The sequence below is a fragment of the Amblyraja radiata genome, chromosome 21, assembly GCF_010909765.2.
Source record: "Amblyraja radiata isolate CabotCenter1 chromosome 21, sAmbRad1.1.pri, whole genome shotgun sequence".
NCBI classification, from domain to species: domain Eukaryota; kingdom Metazoa; phylum Chordata; class Chondrichthyes; order Rajiformes; family Rajidae; genus Amblyraja; species Amblyraja radiata.
In genome coordinates this window covers 25,693,987-25,700,363 of record NC_045976.1, presented here as the reverse complement: position 1 = coordinate 25,700,363, position 6,377 = coordinate 25,693,987, and positions in this window count along the sequence as shown.

Genomic DNA, 6,377 nt, shown 5'->3' with positions numbered 1-6,377 from the left:
GTGAGGTTATCCACTGGTGGCAAAAACAGGAAAGTAGATTATTATCTGAATGGTGGCCGATTAGGAAAGGGGGAGATGCAACGAGACCTGGGTGTCATGGTACACCAGTCATTAAATGTAGGCATGCAGGTGCAGCAGGCAGTGAAGAAGGCGAATGGTATGTTAGCATTCATAGCAAAAGGATTTGAGTATAGGAGCAGGGAGGTTCTACTGCAGTTGTACAGGGTCTTGGTGAGACCACACCTGGAGTATTGCGTACAGTTTTGGTCTCCTAATCTGAGGAAAGACATTCTTGCCATAGAGGGAGTACAGAGAAGGTTCACCAGACTGATTCCTGGGATGTCAGGACTTTCATATGAAGAAAGACTGGATAGACTCGGTTTGTACTCGCTAGAATTTAGAAGATTGAGGGGGGATCTTATAGAAACGTACAAAATTCTTAAGGGTCGCCCAATTTGGTCGCCCAATTATAGGAAGGATGTCAACAAAATAGAGAGAGTACAGAGGAGATTTACTAGAATGTTGCCTGGGTTTCAACAACTAAGTTACAGAGATAGGTTGAATAAGTTAGGTCTTTATTCTCTGGAGCGCAGAAGGTTAAGGGGGGACTTGATAGAGGTCTTTAAAATGATGAGAGGGATAGACAGAGTTGATGTGATCAAGCTTTTCCCTTTGAGAATAGGGAAGATTCAAACAAGAGGACATGACTTCAGAATTAAGGGACAGAAGTTTAGGGGTAACATGAGGGGGAACTTCTTTACTCAGAGAGTGGTAGCGATGTGGAATGAGCTTCCAGTGGAAGTGGTGGCGGCAGGTTCGTTGGTATCATTGAAGAATAAATTGGATAGGCATATGGATGAGAAGGGAATGGAGGGTTATGGTATGAGTGCAGGCAGGTGGGACTAAGGGAAAAAAATTGTTCGGCGCGGACTTGTAGGGCCGAGATGGCCTGTTTCCGTGCTGTAATTGTTATATGGTTATATGGTTATATGGTTAAGGGGTTGGACAGGCTAGATGCAGGAAGATTGTTCCCGATGTTGGGGAAGTCCAGAACAAGGGGTCACAGTTTAAGGATAAAGGGGAAATCTTTTAGGACCAAGATGAGGAAAACTTTTTTCACACAGAGAGTGGTGAATCTGTGGAATTCTCTCCCGCAGAAGGTAGTTGAGGCCAGTTCATTGGCTATATTTAAGAGGGAGTTAGATGTGGCCCTTGTGGCTAAAGGGATCAGGGGGTATGGAGAGAAGGCAGGTACGGGATACTGAGTTGGATGATCAGCCATGATCATATTGAATGGCGGTGCAGGCTCGAAGGGCCGAATGGCCTACTCCTGCACCTATTTTCTATGTTTCTATGACTGACTTAAAGCCCCATACAATAAGTAACAAGCAGACTTCAGAACCTTGAAGAAAGTCAATGTTCGGGGTCATTGAATCCTATTATAATTGTGGTGTGCATTTTGCAGGACCAGAAAATCCATATCAGTGACTGGTGGGAATATTAATATTAGAAAAAAGTATTTTCCCTGTACACACATTCACACAAACATCAACACACAGTCTCACTGCATTCAGTTTGCTTAAATGAGGCATTGCAGCCCCAAGATGCATAGTGATGCATCATGCATTATTTAACCAGAAAGGGAGGATCTCGGTGGATAATTCAAGAACAGTTCAACAACAGGTTTTGTAAATTAAGCTATCACTGTACACAAGATGTCTTTACTTCATTTCTCCAAGCCTATCATCTGTCTGGAACACACATCCTGAAGAAGGATCTCAACATGAAACGTCACCTATTTTTTTCCCTCAGAGATGCTGTCTCACCCATTGTATTACTCCAGTATTTCACGTGGACCTATCTTTGGTGTGAACCAGCATCTACAGTTCCTTCCTTCACACTGTGTAGTTGCACAACCAGTTTCTAAATTTCTGCCCCTGAAAAAAAAGTTAGCTGTTTAAACTAATGGTAACTTTATATAAGATAAAATGTGATTAGTGTATGCTTAGTGTAAATGGCTGGACATTTGGTTGACTGAAGGACTCGTATCCATACTGTATAACTCTGTGGTTCTATTCAAGAGGATTATGGGGGAACGGAGCTCAACAATAAGAACCAGGCAAGAATCCAGTTCTTCTGCTGTTCAGTGACATCTGCTGGAAGTAGGCATGTGTGCACATTGAATATAGGATGGCATTTAGCTGTGATATCATTCTCTGCTCTACCACACCTGGAGTATTGTGTGCAGATTTGGTCTCCTAATTTGAGGAAGGACATTCTAGCTATTGAGGAAGTGCAGTGTAGGTTCACCAGGTCAATCCCGCGATGGCGGGACTGACATATGATAAAATAATTGATCGACTGAGCTTATAATCACTGGAATTTAGAAGGATGAGAGGAAATGTTACAGAGACATGTAAAATTCTTAAGGGATTGGACAGGCTAGATGCAAAAAAATGTTCCCGATGTTGGGGGAATCCAGATCTAGGTGTCACAGTTTAGGAATAAGGAGTAGGCCATTTCAGACTGAGATGAGGAAACGTTTTTCAACCAGAGAGTTGTGAATCTGTGTAATTCTCTGCCACAGAAAGCAATTCACTGGATGTTTTCAAGAGAGAGTTAGATAAAGCACTTAGGGGTAACAGAATCAAGGGATATGGGGAGAAAGCAGTAACAGGGCACTGATTTTGGATGAACAGTCATGATTATATTGAATGGCGGTGCTAGCTCAAAAGCCCGAATGGCCTACTCCTCTACCTATTTTCTATGTATCTAATTTTCTATAAACAATGCTCCCTCTCACTGTTGGTGCTTAAAGAATGGCCACTTGGGCAAAAATGTCTGTGGAATTAGATCCCCAAATATTCCAATTGTGGCAACCATAACAGCATTAGAGTCTTTAACCTGAACAAAATCTATGGATGTTTCCTAACCAATTATAGGAAAGGCAAATAGCCACAAAGCTCAGAAGACAAGATTAAAATGATTTGCAAGAAGATCAACAAAAGACATGAAGTGTGGAATGGAATTTGAATCTGATTCATAGGTTTAGGCAGGAATTTCCAAAATATAATCTGAATTGTCTCTCCTGCAAAACTGTGGATGCTGGAAAATTGAAGCTTACATGAAGAGATTTCCGTTAGAAAGGGGTATCAAGGAATATGGATGTACATCAAGTAAATGGACAGCAGATTGCTGGTGAATTTTTTAAATGATGTTGCCATTGAATTTGGATTCAAATGAAGAAGCCATGTTTGCTTCTGATATTTGCAGCTGATGCTAAAATCGAATGTACTATTGGTTGTGAGGAAGAAAGCAGATAGATATTAGAAAAGTAGTGAATGGAATATGAAGGGAAATGTGTGTGGTGATGCATTTTGAAAGGGAAAGGAAGATAAGAAAATGCACAATAGACCATGAGAAATATAGGGAATTGGAATCATAAAGTGCATTTGTTTAGATCCATGAATATAGGAGCAAGAGGATAAGTGGATAACAGAGGCGCAGGAATACTTCCCCTTATTGGCTGAGGCACAGAATATCAGAAAGGAAAGAGCAAGAGGTTTTCTCAATCTCCATCATTCACATCCACAATAACGCAAGGTATTTTGGTCACAGCGTTAAGCGGCCTTTTCACGGGGCGACTTGACGCAAGAGTTAACCAGAGTTTAACATCGTGGGAACCTCGTGCGATAACAGTACGGCATTCGTGGACCACCGTAGCGCTAACGGCAGGTAGTCGTGTAACTTGGTCACTCGGGAGAAAATTCAAGAAAGTTTGAATTTCTCCAAGAGTGACTTGTACACTTGTGGTTGAGCATTGCAACATTATATGGACGTAGTGGCCAGTGCGATATCCGTAATGACTCTTGCGGGTACCGTGGGAACTCCTGCGAACTGTGAACCCGGAAGCTGGACAGAGGGGACAGAAGGTGAGTAAAAATTGTCTTCTGTGGGATTGAATTTAAAAAATAAATAAAAATAAAGATTTGCATCCGCATATGGACATCAACTTATTCATGAGTTATGTTAATGAGATTCAAGAAAATAACTATAATCTTTAAAAGGGACTTTAAAAGGGACTTTACTGAAAGGTTACGCATTTTTATGGTCCGTGAGAAATTTTTCACATGTACTTCTTTGAGAGATACAGGTCGGAGTCCTCGCCGACTAGCGATCGATGCCTTTCCGAAGCAGGGTCCGGAACGCTACCAATCAATGTTGTACAGAGACCCGTGTAAGGAGTGAACTGCACATGCTGGTTTAAACCGAAGACAGACACAAAAAGCTGGAGTAACTCAGCGAGTCAAGCAGCATCTCTGGAGAAAAATAGCTGATGTTTCGGGACGAGACATATCTTCAGACTCAATTTCCGATTAGGCTGTCTGAAGAAGGGTTCCGATTCGAATCGCCACCTATTCTTTTTCTCCAGAGATGCTGCCTGACCCGCTGACTTACTCCAGCTTTTTATGTTTTTCTTCCCAGATCTGACTTACCTGCTGAGTTACACCAACATTTTGTGTCCTTCTGTGCGTATTAACCAGCATTAACCAGCGTCTGCAGTTCCTTTAGACATTACCTAACTTCAGATTTTAGAGATATAGCGCACGGGAACTCCTGCGAACGGTAAACCCGGAAGCTGGACAGAGGGGACAGAAGGTGAGTAAAAAAGGTGGTCTCAATATCGACAAGGGAACATGTGTCCTTCGAGGACGTCCCACCTAATTGTCATTGTTGGATAATCTTTTTAACAGGAACACTTGCAGAGATGGCTCCCAGAAAATCTCAAAGAAAGGGGGTAAAGCGTGTCAGAGATGTTTTTGCCATGTTGCTCTATTCAGTTTCTATATTGTTTCAGTTTCTATATCTATATAGTTGCTCTATTCAGTTTCCCAGGGGGTCGGGACGGGACTGGAGTTGGGAGGGAAAGGTGGGGGAGTCGAGGGAGAGGAGGGGGAGACAGATGGGGGTGTCTTCATTTACTGGCGGCGGGTGTCTGTCACTGAAACAGGCAGGTGAGATTTCACATCCACCTTGTGTGTGCCTCTCTCTCTCTCTCCCTCCCTCTTACACAGGCTGAGAGACTCTGCCTCTGTGAGTGTATGTCTCTTTCTCCCCCTCTCCCACACACAGTAAGACCGAGGTACTGTGCTCAGTCCATCTGTGTCTCCCACATACACAGTAAAACATGTCTCCAAATGAGCCAATTCAACCAAGGGAGGATATTTATAGTGTGTGAAAAAAAAAGTTACATCATTTGTGTCACGTGTAGTTCACGATGTTCATTCAAGATTTAACGCGAAAGCTCGGGAGACGGACAAGTCACTCGCACAAATAACAGAAATGCCGAGTACCGTGGGAACTCTTTATCTACCCCCCGTTATATCGTGTGAGACTCGTGCTGGACCACGACCACTTCACTCTGGTGACATCTTGCGTCAACTCGCCCCGTGAAAAAGCCCCATAACTTGTTCAACCTTTCTCTGTAACTTAGTTGCTGAAACCCAGGCAACATTCTAGTAAATCTCCTCTGTACTCTCTCTATTTTGTTGACATCCCTCCTATAATTAGGCGACCAAAATTGTACCCCATACTCCAGAACTGGCCTCACCAATACCTTGTACAATTTTAACATTACATCCCAACTTCTATACTCAATGCTCTGATTTATAAAGGCCAGCACACCAAAAGCTTTCTTTACCACCCTATCGACATGAGATTCCACTTTCAGGGAACTGTGCACAGTTATTCCCAGATCCCTCTGTTCACCTGCATTCTTCAATTCCCTACCATTTACCATGTACGTCCTATTTTGTACGTACATCTGTGAAGTACTTGGACATTAACTTGAATGACCAAGAGCTTTGGAACCAAGTGCTAGAAAGTATAATCAAAGGCTAATTTTATTTAAATTTCAAAATATACTTTATTCGAGAAATAAATATATACAATACACAATCCTTATAAAAACTCCATCCGACATTCTCAGAGGCTATACATACATTCACTACTGCTTACACAAATTACACAAATCTATCCCCTACCCTTGCCACTCATGTGGCCCACTGGTGTGGCCATCTCCACCACACTCTCCCCCCGTGTCCAGCAGCGGAAGGATCCTAGACTGTGGTCCTCCCCCACCGAGCCTTGGCGTTGGCTGCACCAAGCTTCAATGCGTCCGTCAGCACATACTCCTGCAGTCTGCAGCGGGCCAGTCGGCAACATTCCCCAACGGATATCCCGCTCCACTGGGAGGTCAACAAAGCTGGGGCAGACCAAAGAGCGTATTTCACCGAGTTGATGACCTTCCAGCAGCACTCGATGTCCATCTCGGAATGAGTCCCTGGGAACAGTCCGTAAATCCTCTGTGACAGGGC